The sequence below is a fragment of the Notamacropus eugenii genome, chromosome 4 (genome assembly GCF_028372415.1).
Source record: "Notamacropus eugenii isolate mMacEug1 chromosome 4, mMacEug1.pri_v2, whole genome shotgun sequence".
Lineage (NCBI taxonomy): Eukaryota > Metazoa > Chordata > Mammalia > Diprotodontia > Macropodidae > Notamacropus > Notamacropus eugenii.
In genome coordinates, this window is record NC_092875.1 from 410805750 (window position 1) to 410824832 (window position 19083).

The 19083-nt window shown below is 35.5% G+C and overlaps 1 pseudogene; it reads right to left on the reverse strand.

Annotated features, from left to right (window-relative positions):
* Positions 1 to 12984, reverse strand: part of LOC140502664 (cytochrome b-c1 complex subunit 1, mitochondrial pseudogene) — a 65951-nt pseudogene extending 52967 nt beyond the window's left edge.
* Between the last annotated feature and the right edge of the window lie 6099 nt (positions 12985 to 19083).

Below are 19083 nucleotides of genomic sequence, written 5' to 3' on the forward strand. Positions count from 1 at the left end.
AATTAGACTGTGTTGTCAAAAACAAAACAGGATTATGAATATTTACTATAGCTTACATTCAATTACAAAAGGATTAGAATTATAGTTATGCCACAATTCTTTAACAACAAAAATGATAAATCCAATGACAAATTTTCTTTGGAGAGGGGGTAATTTTTCTGACAAAATTATAGACTAGCACAATTCATTATTCTTCACTTAATCCTTTCTTAGCTCGATCAGAGAAAAGGATCATTGTTACAAAAATATCCCATCATCATTAATTTTGCCCAAGTTCTCTCTCAGTCTCTTAAAATCAAACATTTTTTCTTTTGAAATGACTGTCAGCAATAAGGGAGACTATTTCATGCCTATTTCACTTCTACATTTTTTCTTGTCAGTATGATAGTGCTTGTTCCATAGCAGATGATTATAAACAGTTGTTGATTTCTGTTAAACTTATTGCCCACCTACAACCTGCAATTAAAGTTTGTTGAGTCTTTATTGAATTGAATAACATAGAAATGAATTTAGTGTATCAGGGATATAGAAGATTCCTTCTAATTTCCTTTCTTCTTTCCTTTGTTTTACTTCCTCTACCCCACACCCTTTCTTCCCCTCTTCACATATAGTATGATATAATAGTAGGGTAATTTATATTGAAAATTTACCTGTAGTGGAAAGATTAGGAATTTTGCTTTGATACCTAGTGCCTGGAGTATAATATTAACCAGAATTGCAAAGATACATTTTGATATTTCTATTGCTATACATTATTTTATTATCAGTAAATCTTGTATAAAATAAATCTGTAACACCAGAGTATATCATATAGTTTGTTGACCGCTGTAGAAACCCCTGATTCTTTTGACAACTTTTAGCCATAACTTCATTTATTCTAGCTAATTCTCTTCCCAATATAAATTTGAGTGGAAGATATAGGAATGTAGTTGATAGAAGGATCTTCTGACCATAATGACTTCTGTCACATCCATAGAATGGCTAGAAGAAAACCTATTTACATGTGCCTAGTTCTTGCTTTGAATCTTTATAACAGACAGTGCAATACAGTGGGGAAACACTGGAATGTTCAGAGCGTTGGCTTTGCTTTACTAGTGGTCAAGTTCATCCTGAACATTTTCTGACCTGCTGTTTCTGATGCCCACCCTTTTCTACCTGAAAAATATAACCAAAGCTTTACTAACATTGCCTCTGGAGAAGGGTGCCAACGGGATGTCCTCTGTCTCTGCTCAGAATCTTTGTAATTTCTGACTATAAATCTCTTCCCTAGTTACTATTTCTTTTTATGTCTCTCTTTTCTCATTAAAATACAATGTCCTTGAGGTCAGGGATTAGCTAATTTATATGTTTGTAAACCTAGTACTTAACACAATACTTAGCACTTTGAACTCAATAAATTATTCTTTGTTCCTTCCTTCTTTCCTTTCTTCATTCTGTCCTTGTTTCCTTCCTTATTTCTTCCTCCATCTTTCACTCCTCCCTCCCTTGCTTTCTTCCTTGTTTCCTTCCTTCTTTTCTTCCTTCCTTCATTTTTCCTTTCTTCTCTTCTTCCTTCCTTCTTTCTTTCTTTCCTTCCTTCCTTTCTTCTTTCTATTCTTTCTCTCTTTCTTCCTTTCCTTCTTTTTTCCTGTTTCCCTCCCCTCTTTCCTTAAGCCTTATTACCTTTCATATAATACATTTAGTTTAAAACAAACAAACAAAAAGACAACACAAACAATGATAAATTAACCTGACATATCCTCAAATTTTGGATGTGGCTCCTGTCCTTGTCTTTTTATGTGCCTCTTACTCAGACATTTTATATTCATGTACAATTTTGTTCTCTCATCTATTAAATGCAATATAGTGATTTTAGACTAGTAGTTGGAAAGGTTGGAGCCTCTACCATACTAGCCATGTAATGAGTCAAATCATAGCAACACAAATAAGATTTTGAGCTGAAAGTGTCCATAAAGATAATGTAGTACAACCACCTCATTTTATGGATGAGGACACTGAGTCAAAATAAATTGAAATGACTCACCCTTAATCCACCCAGGTAGATTAAGATGCTGGGGGAGGGAAGCAGGTTGTAAAGGGCTTTGAGTGGTAAATAGAATATTTTGTTTTGGATCCTGGAAGTATTAGGGAGCTAGTGGAATTGTGGATGACATGATCGAGATTGTGCTTTAGGAAGTTCCCTTTTACAGGTGAGCAGATGACGGCCTGAAGTGGAGAGGGTTTTTTTTTTCCTTAATGTGTTTATCATTGAAGTTGTCACTCTAAACATTGAGGAAAAGGATCTGTTTCATTTCTGTCTTTCTATCTCTGCCTCATAGTTCAGTGTCCAGTACTGAGCAGACGTTTAATAAATGCTTGTTGATCAATTGACCAATTGATCTAAAAGCAGTACTCTTTTATTTAGCCACTCTGAGTCTCTATTTCCTCAACTGTCAAGTGAACATAATATCTGCCTTGTCAGGCTCAGATGAGAAAGTGCTTATGAAAGTGCTTTTAAAGCTGGAAAATGATATGCAAATGAAAGGGATCATTACTGAGATGAATAATTAAATAAATATACTTCTTGAAGTAAAAGTATCTTTAAAAAGTGCTATGGAAATATCAATTGAGAGTATGTGAGATTTATTATAGTGGTGAAGTCCCTACTAATTTCCACAGTTAATATTCTTTGGCACGCAATGCATGTGAATAACTTTCATAAGAATATTTAAATCATTAAAAATAACTTGAATAAAACTCATTTCAAAGGAAGAATTTTTGCCACACATTCTTAGGCCCCTTTTCTATTCTCTGTTGGTGAAACAGGTGCCATGAGGCAAACCATGAGGAGTTCAACATTAAGATGCTCAGAATTAGAGAAGAAATTATAAATACAGATCTGATTTAAACAGTACATGCAAAACAAAGGAAAGGCTGTTGAATGAGGAACCCAGTCAATTAGTTTTTATGGCTGGAGATTTTTAGAGATCTATTCTCATATGACACCTTCATTTTACTGATCAATTCCTTTGGGATATTTTTCAATGAAATGGTTCTCCCTGGAGGGTAACTTAGGATAAATAAATTCAGACTTGTATTATTGTAGAAAATAAAGGTTCTTTATTAGTATGGGCAATGTATAAGATGTTTGTGCTTAAGGTTCAGAGGCAACTTTTGACACCAAGTTTCAGGGTCATTAATTGGGTCACTGAGGCTCTGAACAGTAAATTTGTGCTAGGGGGTCCAGGTTGCTGACTTTCATTATGTAGCTCTTTAATGAACCTTGCAAACCTCAATATGCAGGTGATTAAAAGACCTAAATGAGAAAATAATGTAAATATTGAAGAATGAAAATATCTTTGATTTTGTGATTAAGTATTGTTTCTCTCTTTTAAATAATAGGAACCTGTTTTATACAGTTCTCCTTGGGAGAATGAGTTAACTCATTTCAATGAAGCACCTCTGGAATGGTCGGAATACCTTATTTTGCAGTGGGAATTTAGTCGTTGGTTAATTTTTTATCCAACATCTAGGAATGTCAGTCAACATACGTTATTTTATTTGCTTAAAATCAAAACACTCATATATTAATAAATTGCTAGTAACAAGTAACAATTTTTATGACTTCCCCTTACCCACCCTTGTGTAATTTGTGTTCACAAACATTCTTTCCATATGTTGATTTTTACTAAATCTCCACTTTCTAATAACTGATAATAATGACAGTAATAACAATCCTCTGTAGAAAAGTCTGAGAAGGATTAGTCACTTAGAAGGAGGACTATAGGTAGTTTTCTGCCAAGCCTAGAGGCCTGTGGGCTACCCCAGTCTTTCTTACCTCACCTCCCGAGGTCTTCGGCTGGCCACGCCGGGTGCGCATATGAGAGAAAGGACGTTCCAGAGTCGAACAAGGGTTGAGCTTTATTTCAGGGTCTCGGTTACAAGTGCAGGGGATTCTTCCTTAGGAGGGAGAGAGAGAATCTCCCAAGGAGGCAAAGATCTTACAATAAGAGATTGGAAATAGAAGTGTAAGTGGGGAGAGAGGGGGAGGGGGGAGAAAGAGAGAGGAAAGTGAGGAGCCTAGTAAGCTCACACATGGTCCTTCGCCCAAGAGACTTTTTCAGGCTTTCCTGAACCTACTTAAGCCCTTTGCCCATAGTTTACATATCAATATCGAGCCTGTTAGGAGACAACAGGTGTGCCCAATCCGGGACGACCTCGAGGGCAGGGAGACTCCACCCATTACGTATCTCCCGGGGAGAGGCGGAAATACCCGAGCTAGCCGAGCTAGCTCAGTCTGACCTTCTCGAATCCCCGCTGTTCATGGAGGGCCTCGTAAGACTCTAAGATTTAGAAGTCCCACTTTTACCCGCCCGAGACCGTCCACACGGATTTGAACTTCCAATCCTCACAGTTTTCCTTTCAAATTAGAACTACAGGATTCTTGATCTAGAGCTCAAAAGAACCTTGGGGATTAACTAGTCCAATCTTCTCATTTTGCAGGTGATGAAATTAAGGGACAGAAATGTGAAGTGTCTTACCCCATAACATCAGTCCTACTAAGCAGGATGGTGGCCAACAGAATACAGTACAATGACTTTCCTTGGCCCAGTTGCATCAGCTCAGGACTGAATAATGAATGATAAGATTCTTTGTGAATGGAACCTTTCCAAGCAACCATAAGTTACCATAGGAAATTCTCATTTGGAGACGTTACACTATGCCTTCTTTTCTTTATCAAATAAACTGTGTTAAGGAGATCCTTTTGATATAGCTTGGTTAACATTCCTACAACTGTGTCTGCTGAGACAATGTTTCAGGGTTGTTGAAAGTAACTTCCTCAGATTTCCAGGTAGGCACCCAAGCTGATATGCTCAAAATTTAAGCCCTTCCTTTTTACAATAGGTTATTCTACTACAAGAATTATAATTGTATTATCTCCCTACTTGCAAGATTCTCAAGAGCAGGGATTATTTCTCAAGATTCAATTCCTATAACATCACCATATAAGCAGGGCATGGTGAAGGCCTGGCATATGATAGGTAGGTTTAAAACTTGTTGATATTCATATGTACTGCATATTTCTGATAAGGTCAATATTTTTGTTACTGGGCTTATACTCAGATGTGTAAGGATGGTTATTTTAAGTAAAATATCATGATCAAGAATAGGTATAAAGAATTTCTTTTAGCTGTAAATTTACTGAAGTCTATAAAATGAGGACTATGCATACCTGGGAGGAGGAGAAGGCATCCTCTCCTGCCTCCTATAATGCTGAAGACACTGCCTTCCCTTCCTTGGCTGCATCTTCTCATGAAAGAGGGGAGCATCCTAACCTCCTTAAGCAGACATTCCATCAGTCTTCAAGCATCCTTTGTGATCTTAGTCTCCTAAAATGTCAAAGGAATTGCTTTGCCTATTCTATAGGTAACAAATTAGCTATTATCTTAAACCTTTCATTTTCTTGCTTCCAATATCCTATACTCACAGAGATCTGGATTCTCCACAAATGAAACAGCTTCCCTCGCTGGATATACTTTCATTCATCCCACCAGCTCATAGTCTCACTCATAGTGAGGGAGTTGGAATATACCTTGTTCTTTTTCACTTCCAGGCTCTACCTCTCCCACCACCACTCCCACCTCCTTTGAGGTTCATGATATCCATGTTTATTGTTTAATCTGAGGTTGGGTAAGGGAGTAAGTAATGGAAAATACATGAAAAAGAGGAATTGGAAAGATAGAGTCAGTATCAATATGTACGTTGAAATCCTCAAGTATGAAGTCAGGAGTTAGGGAGAAATAAAAGCATACAATCCAGGCAACAAATTTAAGTAAAGAACAAGCATGTCTTAGATGTCAATAGAATCTCAATTAGATAAAAATATGTTTGCTGGTTATTGTTTCATGTCACAACTCTCTAATATGACTAACAGGTTCTTGTTGTTTGACCTTCATTCTTGAAGAGGACCATGACATCAAGAAGGTAATGCCATGAATTGCAAGTGAACTGGATTTAAGTGAGGGAAGGCTGTTCAAAGTCACCAGCCTCACTTTTCCTTTGGAGCCATCTATGTCTAGTGGCAAGATATAGATCAAGATGACTGCAGTTGGAGACCTTGGTCTTTTAAAACTAAAGTCTCTGAGCTTTTATGGTCAAATTCCTAGACAGAGATCTATAGCTGGTGCCTCTAATTCCTTTCTTCTCTCTTGCTTCTTAACCCTTTTCAGCCTGGATTTTGACTACATAATTAAATACTTTAGTATTTCCACAGTTACCAGTGAGCTTGTAATTGCAAAACGTAATGGTCCTTTTTCATTCCCATCCTTTTTGAACTCTCTAAATCATTAATACTGTTGATCTCTTGGATAGTCTCTTCTCTATAGATTTGCATGACACTTGTCTCTGGGTTCTCCTCCTACCTGACTGGCCACTTCTATGTCTGCTTGGATAGACAGATCACCATCTGCATTGCATCTATAATCATTAGTGTTGTCCAGGTCTCTGTCCTTGGCCTTCTTTTCTCCCTCTATGCTATTTCATTTGGTGATCTCATTAGTGAATGTGAATGAAGATGATTATTAGATCTACTTCTCTAACCTATTGAGCAAATTGAACTTGTTCCTTAGATATCTTAAACTTTTGTTGTTATTCAGTTGTTTCAGTTGTTTGACTTTGTGACCACATTTGGGATGTTTTAGGCAAAGATAGTGGAGTGGTTTACCTTTTTCTTCTACAGCTCATTTTCAAGGCTTTAATAGCTTGTCCAAGGTCACACAGTAAGTGTGTGAGGCCAGATTTGAACTCAGGAAGATTAATCTGGGTCCATCACTCTATCCACTGTGCCAGCTAGCTTCCCATCTTTAAAATGTCTAAAATAGAACTCATTATCTTTTCTCCTCCAACACTCACTCCTCCCTTCTTCTTCTTCAACCATCTTCACTGTCACTGAGGCTCACAATCTAAGCACCATCTTATGACTCTCTCATCTCTATACCAAATCAGTCATCAAGGCCTACTATTTCTACTAATCAGTATCTCTCATATGCATTCCATTCTGCTGACTTGGCCACAATCTTGGTATAAGCCCTCACCACTTCACCCTAACAATATCATAAGAACTTTCTAGCTGGTATCCATGCCTCTAGACTATTGATACCCTCAGTTATTCACATATTTACTGAAAAGTGCAGCAATATATGGAGCAGAGCCAAGATGGCAGAGAGAAGTCAGGAAATTGCTTGAGCTCTCCCCAGTTTCCATGGGAAACAACATTAAATCAAGCCTCCAAATGGATTCTGGAGGAACAGAACCTATGGAAAAAAAACAGAATGAAAGAATTTTCTAGCTTAAGATAAGTTAGAAAGACTTCAGGAAAGGTCTGTCTCATTTGGGTAAAAAGGAGCACATGCCAGCATAGATGGTATCTAGGCAAGCCAGTGGAAGGCTTTTAACCATATCATAGATTAGCAACTGAGGCACCCTGGTCCTGACTTAGCAGGTAGTGGCACAGCAGGCCTCCAGCACTAGCACAGAATGCATGTTTGCAGTCTCTGAACCTAGGGAACCACAGGCACTACTAGGCCAGGCCACCCAAGTGCAATAAGCAAACCTAAAGCCCCAGTGAATAAATCCAGTGACCAGGTCCCAGTCTAGAAAACTTGGAAGCTTGAGATAGTGCCCACTGTACTACAGGAGTAGATTTCAACTTTAAAAGCCATGAAACAGGCAAAAAATGAGCAAGAAACAAAAAAGGGCCTAGATCATAGGAAGTTACTATGGTTAACAGGGAAGCTCCAAATATAAACATAGAAAAGGACATCCTTATCAAAATGACTACATATAAAATGTCAAAAGGGGATATGAATTGGTCTCAAGCTCAAAAAACCTTCTTGGGACACCTCAAAAAAGGATTTTGAAAATCAAATAAGAGAGGTAGAAGAAGAATTTGGGAGAAAATGAGAAGTATGCAAGAGTTATTAAACAGCTTAGAATAGAAAGGACAACAATTGACTGAACAGAAAAATTCCTTAAAAAATGCAATTGGACAAACGGAAATAAGTCACTGAAGAAAACAACACTTTTTAAAAGGTAGAAGTGACAAACGGAAAAAAGAGAGAAAAAAGTTAATTGAAGAAAATAATTCCTTAAAAATTAGAATTGGGCAAGTAGAAGCTACCAGACATCAAGAACAGGTCAAACAATATGAAAACAATGAAAAAAAATATAAAAAGTAAAATCCATCATTGGAAAAAAAAAACTGGCCTGGAAAATAAATCCAGGAAAGATATATTTATTTTATTTTATTTTTTATTTTTAATGTTCTACAATCACTACCATAAAACTTAGATTTTCTCCCCTACCTACCCCCCCACCCTCTCCCTCCGCAAGATGGCATACAATTCTGTATAGGATCTACACATACCTTTCTATTGAATATGTTTTCACTATTGTCATGCTGTGTAGACAAACTAAAATAAATGGAAGAAATAATATAACAAATCAAAACATAATACACACACACAAATGATCTGCTACATTCTGCAAATGAATTTCATAGTTCTTTCTGTGAGTGTGGAAGACATTTTGTCTTAGAAGGTCATTGGGGAATTTTTTTTTTTAAGTTCTTGCATTGTTATGAAGTTCCAAGTCTACCACAAAAAACTCTCACACACTGTGGTCATTTCTGTGCACAAATTTCTCCTTGTTCTGCTCCTTTCACTCAGCATCAGATCATATACGTTCTTCCAGGTCGCTCTGAAGACTTCTTGTTCATCATTTCCTATGGTACAATGGTACTCCATTACATTTATATACTGTAATCTATTCAGCCATTCCTCAATTGATGGGCATCCCCTTGATTTCCAGTTTTTGGCAAATACAAAGAGTGCTGCTATAAATATTTTTGTACATGTGAAACCCTTTCCCATTTTTATGATCTCTTGGGATACAATCCTAGAAGTGATATTGCTGGGTCAAAGGGCACGCACATTTTTGTAGCCCTTTGGGTATAGTTCCAAACTGTTCTCCAGAATGCTTGGATCAGCTCACAGCTCCACCAACAATGAATTGGTGTTCCAACTCTTCCACATCCTATCCAACATTTATCATTTTCCTGTTCTATCACGTTTGCCAATCTAATAGGTGTGATGTTGTTTTGATTTGCATCTCTCTAATCAAAAGTGATTTAGAGCATTTTTTCATATGACTATAGATATCTTTAATTTCTTCCTCTGAAAATTTCTTGTTCATATCCTTTGACCATGTATCAATTGGAGAATGACTTGTATTGTTGTACATTTGACTCAGTTCTTTACATATTCTAGAAATGATGCCTTTATCCCCAAAATTAGCTGTAAAAATTCTATCCTAATTTTACTATATCCCTCTGAATTTTGGTTGCATTGGGTTTGGTTGTGCAAAAACCTTTCAGTTTAATGTAATCAAAATTATGGGAAAGATAATTTAAGAATTATTGAACTACCTGAAAGCCATGGCAAAAAAAATAAATAAATAAACGATACAGCCTTTTCCAAGAAATTATCAAGGAAAACTGCCTTGCTATCCTAGAACCATAAGGTAAAATACTTATCAAAAAAATCCACCAATAACTTTCTGAAAGTGATTCCAAAATGGAAACACCAAGGAATATTGCAGCCAAATTCCAGATGAAGGAGAAAATAGTGTCCGAAGGATACTGAAGGAGAAAAAAGCTGTCAGAAGGAAATAATTTAAATATCAAGGAGAAACAATTAGGATTATGACAGACTTAGCAGCTTCTGCCTTAAAGACTAGAGTGCTTAAAATATGATATTCTGGAAGGCAAAAGAGATTGGATTACAACCAAGACTCAATGAACCAGCAAATTTGAGCATAATCTTTCAGGGGAGATGGATATTCAATAAAACAGAAGAATTTCAAACTTTCCTCATGAAAAGCCAGAGCTAAAGAGAAAATTTGATCTACAAATACAAGACTGAAGAGAAGTGTAAAAGGGTAAACAGGAAGAAAAACAACAACATGTTATGGAATAAGGTTAAACTCTTTTCATGCATACATAGGAAAATGATGCTTGTAACTTTTGAGAACTGTTTATGCATTATGGTAGTTAGAAGGGGTAAACATAGATAGAAAGTTGAATTTGATGTAATGATTTTAAAAATTAAAGGATGAAAAAGAGATAGCACTGGGAGAGGAGGAAAGGGGGAGGCAGAATTGAAGAAGCAAAAGAACTATTACAGTAGATGGAAAGTAATGGGGTTGAGCATTATTTGAACCTTACTCTCATTAGAATTGGCTCAAAGAGGGAATAACAGACATGCTCAGCTGGGTACAGAAATTTATATCACCCTATAGGGAAAAAAAATGGAGGAGCGTATATAGAAGGGCAAGCAGAAGAAAGAGGGGAAAGGGAAAAGAAAAAAGTAGGGGGCATGATAGAAAGAGGCAGATTGAGGGAGGCAGTGGTCAGAAACAAAATAATGCTGAGGAGAAACAAGGTGAAAGGAGAGAGAAAGGTATAAATGGGGGAAGGGAAATAGGATAGAGGAAAATATGGCTAGTAATCATAACTGTGCACTTGAATGTGATGAACTCTCCCATATGATGGAAGCAGATAGCACAATGGATTAAAAACTACAATCCTACAGTATTCTGTTTACAAGAATCATATTTGAAGCAATAGAGCAAAGTTAAAAGGCTGGAGCATAATATATTATGCTTTAGCTGAAGTTAAATAAAAAAGCAGTACTTATTCTGATCTTAGAAAAAGCAAAGGCAAATATAAATCTAATCAAAAGAGACAAGGAAGGAAACTATATCCTGCTAAAAGGAATCATAGACAATGAAGTAATAACAATGATAAACATATGTGCACCATGTGGTGTAGCATCCAAATTCTTACAGGAGAAGTTAAGTGAGTTACAGGAAGAAATAAATAGCAAAATATACTAATGATGAAACTCAATCTCCACCTCTCAGAACTAGAAAATCTAATCACACACACACAAACTGGAAAGAACTTCAGGAAGTAAATAGAGTTTTAGAAATGTTAAATATGATAGACCACTGGAGAAAACTGAATGGAGAGAGCAAGGAGTATAACTTTTTCTCAGCAGTGTGTGGCACCTACATAAAAATCAACAATGTATGAAGGCATAAAAACTACAACATCAAGTGCAGAAAGGAAGAAATATTAAATTCATCATTTTAAGGTCACGGTGTTGAAAAAAATTATGTGTAACAAAGGGCCATGGAAAGATAGACTTAAAATTAATTGGAAACTAAATAATCTAATCATGGAGAATGATTGGGTCAAACAACAAATCACAGAAATAAACAATAATTTCAACAAAGAGAATGAAAATAAGACACTAAAACTTATTGGATGCAGGAAAAGCACTTCTTAGGGAAAATTTTACATCTCTAAATGCTTATATGAATAAAATAGAGAAACAGGGGACCATGGAATTGGGCATGTAACTAAAAAAAAACTGGAAAATGAAAAAAAAATAAAAATTCCCAATTAAATATCGAATTAGAACTTTTAACAATCAAAGAAGAGAACCATAATATTGAAAGTTGCAAAGTTGTTGAACTGACAAATAAAATTAAGAGTTGCTTCAATAAAATAAAACAATAAAATAGATAAATCTTTGTTTAATTTGATTAAGAAAAGAAAGAAGAAAATCAAACTGCTGGTATCAAAAATGAAGGGTAAATTTACCACCAATGAAGACGAAATTAAAGCAATCATTAGGAAGTATTTTGCCCAATTGTGTGCCAATAAATCTGACAATCTAATTGAATGGAAGAATATTTTCATAAAATGTAAATTGTCCAGATTAACAGAAGAGGAAATAAAATATTTAAATAATCACATTTAGAAAAAGAAATTGAACAAATCATCAATGAACTCCCCAAGGAAAAAAATATCTCTAGGGCTAGATGGATTTTCAAATGAATTATACCAAACACTTAAAGAGCAATCAATGCCAATACTAAATAAATTACTTGGAGAAATAGTCAAAGAATGTGTCTTACCAAATCATTTTTATGAAACAAATATGGTACTGATACCTAAATCAAGAAGAGCCAAAGAACAGAAAGAAAATTATAGATCAATTTTCCTAATGAATATTGATGCAAAATTTTATAGAAAGTATGAGCAAAGGGACTGCAGCAATTTATCTCTAGCATAAAACACTATGATTGGGTGGGCTTATGGGTGGGATACATTGTTGATTTTTGAGTGCCATGTACTTCTGAGAAATTATATTCCTTTCTCTCTCCAATCAATCTTCTCCAAAGGTCTACTGTATCTGATATTTCTAAAAATCTAATACTGCTTCAATATTAGGAAAACTATCAGCATAAATGACCACATCAATAATGAAACTAAACATAATCATATAATTGTCTTAATAAATGCAGAAAATGTTTTTGAAAAAATACAGCAGCTATCCTTCTAAAAAGCACTAGAGAGTGAAAGTCAAGTGTTGAGAGGAATATACTAGGAGAAGGAGAAAGGGAGAGGTATAATACAATAAAGCATCTCATATAAAAGAGGCAAGAAAGAGCTTTTATGAGAGCAGAGCCAAGATGGCATAGTGGAAGGACAGACCCTGTAGAAGCTCCCCACAAAACCCAAAAAAATAACTGTAAAAAATGACTCTAAACAAATTTTAAATCAGCAGAAGCCACAAAATGACAGTGTGAAGGAGATTTCCAGCCCAAGGCAGCCTGGAAGGGTTACGGAAAAGGTCTACCATACCAGATATGGAGAGGAGAGCAGCCCACAGAGCTCAACCCAGCCTTGGTTGTACTGTACTGGCAGGAACAGAAATAGAACAGATCTCAGGGGTGGAATCCCAGGCAGCAGTGGCGGTTCTCAGATTGTTCAAGCCACAAATGCCAGAGACAGTTTCAAAGGTCAGTGAGACAGCTCTCTTACCTGGGTCTGGCCCCACCAGCAGCAGTCACTACAGTGTCCATTTTTGCAGCCATCAGCCCCTGGGGGAAGTGAGCAGCTGATCTGGATCTTAGCCCTGAATGGTACTGGAGTGAGGAGGAGGAGCACTGGTATGGTGGAGCTAGAGATGGTTGTGGAAAGGGAATTCTACTCACAATTCCTGGACAGAACAGAGTGCTTGTGGTTGCTTGCAGACCAGGAGAGAAGTAAACTCCTCTCCCTTAATTGTGCCACCTTGGAGGAACTGAAAACTTACAGGTTCCCAGAGTTTATCCTGCTCTTGACAAAGGGCTTAAAAGGCAAGTAACTGGTTGGGAAAATTCCCCAGAAAGAGAAAAAACATAATACTATAGAAGGCTACTTTCGTGGTAAACAGGAATTTTCTTCCATCCTTTCAGGTGAGGAATAACAGTGCAAACAATGAGAGGAAGACCTAAAAATCAAGGCTTCTGCATCCAAAACCTTCAAAATAAATATGCAATAGTCTCAGGCCATGGAAGAGCTGAAAACGGATTTTAAACATCAAGTAAGAGAGGTGGAGGAAAAATTGGGAAGACAAATGACAACTTTCAAGAAAATCATGAAAAGTGAGTCAACAGCTTGCTAAAGGAGACCCAAAAAAATTCCAAAGAAAATAAGACCTTTAAAAATAGGCTAACTCAATTGTCAAAAGGGGTCCAAAAAGTCAATGAGGAAAAGAATGCTTTAAAAAGCAGAATTAGCCAAATGGAAAAGGAGGTTTAGAAACTCACAGAAGAAAATAATTCTTTAAAAATTAGAATGGAACAAATGAAAGGTAATGACTTTAGAAGAAAGCAAGAAATTACAAAACAAAACCAAAAGAATGAAAAAATAGAAGATCATGTGAAATATCTCATTGGAAAAAAAACTGACCTGGAAAACAGATCCAGAAGAGACAATTTAAAAATTATGGGACTACCTGAAAGCCATGATAAAAAAAGAGCCTAGACATCATTTTTCATGAAATTATCAAGGAATACTGTCCTGATATTCTAGAACCAGAGGGGAAAATACACACACACACACACACACACACACACACACACACACATAGACAGAGAACACAGAATGAGCTGAATAGGAAGGGATGATATCTAAAAAAAATAAAATTAAGGGATGAGACAGGAATATATTGGGATAAGAAAGGGAGAAATGGAATGAAGCAGATTATCTCTCATGAAAGAGGCAAGAAAAAACTTTTACAATGGAAGGGAAAAGTGGAAAGATGAGAGGGAAAAAGTGAAGCTTACTCTCATCACATTTGCTTTAAGGAGGGAATAACATGCACACTTATTTTGGCATGAAAATCTATGTTGCACTACAGGAAAGTAGAGGAGAAGGGTATAAGTGGGGTGGGGGAATGATAGAAGGGAGGACAAATGGGAAGAGGGAGTAATTAAAATTAAAAGTAAATACTTTTGGGGAGGGAACAAGAGAGAATAGAATGAGGTACAGTATAGGATGGTGGGAAATATAGTTGTCTTATACAACATGACTATTGTGGAAGTTTTTTTTCAAAACTACACATACATAGGCTATATTGAATTACTTGCCTTCTCAGTGGGGATGGGTGGGGAGGGAGGAAGGAAGAGAAGTTAGAACTCAAAGTTTTAGAAATGAATATTGAAAATTGCTTTTGCATGCCACCTGGAAATAGAAAAGTACAGGCAGTGGGGTATAGAAATCTATCTCGCCCTACAAGAAAAGAGAGAAGATAGGAATAAGGGAAGGGAGCAGTGTGAATAGAAGAGAGGGCAGATTTGGGGAAGGGGTAAGCAGAATGCACTACATTTTGAGGTGGGGTGAGGAGAGAGATGGGGATAAAATTTGGAAGGCAAAATTTTGTAGAAATGAATGTTTAAAACTAAAAATAAATAAGCAAACATAAAAAAGACATGCAAAAGGAAAAAAAAGAAAGAACTTTTACAATTGAGGGGAAGTAGGGAAAGGTGAGGGGGAATAAGTGAATCTGTCTTTCATCAGATTTGGCTTCAGGAGGGAGTAACATACACAAACAATTAGGTACGGAAGCTTGTCTTACTCTACAGGAAAAGGGAGGATGTGAATAAGAGAGTGTGGGGGGGAGCAATTGGAAAGAAAAACTTTGGTAGAAGGACAGATCAAAGAAGAGAATAGAATAAATAGAGGGCAGGGGAGGTTAGAGGGAAATATAGTTAGTCTTCCACCACAAAGTGTTTTGCATGACTACACATGTATAACCCAAATAGAATTACTTGCCTTCTCAATGAGGGTGGGTGAGGACTGTGGAAGGGAGAAGTTGTGGAACTCAAAGCTTTAAAAAAAAAAAAAGCACTAGAGAGCATAGGAATAAATGGAGTTTCCCTTAAAATGTTAAGCAGTATCTATCTAAAAACATCAGCAATCACTATCTGTAAAGCAGATAAGCTGGAAGGTTTACCAATAAGATCAGGGGTGAAATAAGGATGCCCATTATTACCACTATTATTAAATATTGTACTCGAAATGTTATCTTTAGCAATAAGAGAAGAAACAAAGGTATTACTCTTTACAGATGATATGATGATAGAGAGAGTCCTAGCAACTCAATCAACAAAGTACCTGAAATAATTAACAACTTTAGAAAGTTGCAGGATATAAAATAATACCACATAAATCATTGGCATTTCTATATAAAATGGAACACTATTGCTACTTAAGAAATGATGAGTAGGCAGATTTAAGAAAAACCTGTAAAAACTTGCATGAACTGATGCTGAGTGAAGTGAACAGAACGAGGAGAACATTTTACATAGCAATGGCAATATTGTCCTATGATCATTTTTGATAGACTTGGCTCTTCACAACAATACAATGATCAAAGACAATTGCAAAAACTTTGTGATCGAAAATGCTATCCGGATCCAGAGAAAGAACTATGGAGTCTGATTGAAGATTGAAGTGTAGTATTTAAACCTTTTAATTTCCTGAGATTTTTCTGTTTTGTTTTGATTCTTTTTTAACAAAATGGCAAATGTGGAAATAGGTTTAAGATGATTGTACATATATCAGATGTACATATATCAGATCACTTGTTTTCTTAAGGTGTTAAGAAGGAGAGCAGAAAGGAGGGAGGAAAAAATTGGAAGCAAAAATCTTATAAAATTCAATATTGAAAGTTATCTTTACATTTAATTGATAAAAATAAAATCCTATTAATTGGGAAAAATTGTAGAAGTGAGTATATTTATGCAATAAACTTAAATGTTCACCACTTCCTCTAAGATAAAATGCAAAATCATCTTTTTGAATTTTAAGGCATCTAATTACATAGCCTCTTTCCACCTATGTTTCTTTCTTTCTTTCTTTCTTTCTTTCTTTCTTTCTTTCTTTCTTTCTTTCTTTCTTTCTTTCTTTCTTTCTTTCTTTCTTCCTTTCTTTCTTTCTTTCTTTCTTCCTTTTTCTTTCTTTCTTTCTTTCTTTCTTTTTCTCTTTCTCTCTTTCTTTCTCCCTTTTTCTCTTTCTCTCTTTCTTTTTCTTTCTTTCTTTCTTTCTTTCTTTCTTTCTTTCTTTCTTTCTTTCTTTCTTTCTTTCTTTCTTTCTTTCTTTCTTTCTTTCTTTCTTTCTCTCTTCCTTCCTTCCTTTTTATTGTAATTACACATAGACATAATTTTAACATTTAAAAAATTGAATCCCAAATTCTTCCCTTCTGTCATTCCCCTCTTCCCTTCAAGAGAAGGCAAGCAATTTGATATAGACCGTGCATGCATAGTCATTTAAAACGTATTTCCATTTTAGTTATGTTGCAAAACAAAACACATATGAAAAGACAACAACAAGAAGAAAAATAAAGTTCAAAAGGATGCTTTGACCACCTCTCAGACTCCACCAATACTTCCTCTGGAAATGGATAGCATTTTTCATCATAAGTTCTTTGGAATTCTTTTAAGTCACTGTGTTGCTGACAATATCTAAATCATTCCAAATTGATCATATATTTCTCTTTCTATGTACAATGTTCTCCTTCTACTCACTTCACTTTGCTTCATTTTGCACAGGTCCTGCTAGGTTTTTCTAAAACACTTGAGCTTATCATCTCATAGTACAATAGTATTCCAAAACAAACATATACTACTGCTTTCTGAGCAGTTCTCTAGTTGATGGGCATACCCTCAGTTTCCAATTCTTTTTCATTCCAAAAAAGAGCTGTATGTTTTTTATTTTAATACATATAGGTCCTTTCCCTTTTTCTTTGATCTCTTTGGAATTATAGATCTCATATTTTTATTGATGGGCCAGAGAATATGAACAGTTTTATTTCTCTTTGAGCATAGTTCCAAATTACTTTCCAAAATGGTTGGATCAGTTCATAACTCCACAAACAATGCATTAGTATCTTGATTTTTTAAAATCCCCTTCAAAATAGATTTTATTCATCTCTCCTTTGAATTTCAATAATCTCAATTTGATATTTAATTAGGGATTTGTCATTTGTTCACTTTTTAGGCTTTTCATTAAGTTACATGCCCAATTCATTGATCTGCTATTTCTCTATTTCATTGACATAAGGATGTAGACAAAAATTTTCCTCTAAGTACGGCTTTGATTGCCTTCCCATTATTGGCATTCTCTTTAATGGAACTATTTGTTACTTCTATGATTTGTTCTTGACTCAATCTTTCCTTAGGATTAAATTGCTTAGTTTTTAATTAATTATCAATTTATATGTCCATAGCTTTTGTTGAGTGTAATTTTTATTGTATGATGATCTGAATAGGATGAATTCAATATTTCTACTTTTCTGTACTTGCTTGTGAGGATGTTATTCCCTGTTATATGGTGAGATTATAAGTGCACTGAGAAAAAGATATATTCCTTTCTAATTCTCATTCACTTGTCTCCAAAAGTCTATCATATTTAGCCTTCCTATAATTCTATCCATCTCCCCAACCTCTTTGTTTTTTTTAAATTAGGTTTATTTAATTTTGAGAGGGAAAAATTAAAGTCCCTAACCAGTATTGTTTTATTTTCTATTATTTCCTGTAACTCATTTAACTTTTCCTTTGAAAATTTGAATACTATTATATAACAATTTGGTGCATATATATTTAGTATGGGTATTACTTTGTTGTCTGTGGCCCTTTTTACCAGAATACAATTTCCCAATTATCTCTTCTAATTAGATCTAATTTTTTATCTTTATTTTATCTGGGATCCTGACTATTCTTGTTTTTTTTTTTCCTGTATATCAACTGAAGCATGATACAGTCTACTCTAATCCCTTACTTTTACTCTGAGTTTAACTCTCTGCTTCAAGTATATTTCTTGTTAAAAACATATTGGATTCTGGTTTTTCATCCACTCTGCTATCTTCTTCCATTTAGTGGATGACTTCATCCCATTCACATTCATAGTTATTATTAACTGTGTGTTTCCCTCCATCTTATTTTCCTTCTATTTTCCTTCTTTCTATCTTCTTTTGCTGTCATTCTCCAAAAATCTATTTGTTTCTGACCCCAGTCTCCCTCAATTTTCTCTCCCTTTTATCAGCCTCTCTTCTTGTCCCCCTCCCTTCCTTTCCCCCCTGTAGGGCAAGATAGATTTCTATACTCAGTTGAGTGTGTATGTTATTCCCTCTTTGATCCAGCTCCAATGAGAGTAAAGTTCAAGTGTTACCCAGACCCCCATATTCTCCTCCACTGTAAATTCCACTCCACTCCATTCTACCTCTCCCTTCCCCCTTCTTTCAGTGCATGAATCTCTCTACTTTGGCCATTAATTTTCTTTCTAACGATATCATCCCATCATAGTCAATTCACACCTGACACACACACACACACACACACACATATATACATATATATATATATGTATATATGTGTGTGTGTGTGTGTGTGTGTATGTATCTTCCTTCTAACTATGCTATTATTAAATCCCTTGTCATTTTTTGTGTTTATGTTTTAATACTTCTCTTCAAGTCTTTTAAAGAGCAAAATCTTCTATTCAGTTCTGATATTTTTGTCAGGAATTCAACATGATTTCTTGAGCTAACTCAAAGTTTATACAATATTTTCATGATTGTCTTAAGAATCAAAGCTAACCTGATATTCTTTAACAATGTTGAGCTAAATCAGAACAGTATAGGACAGACTGAT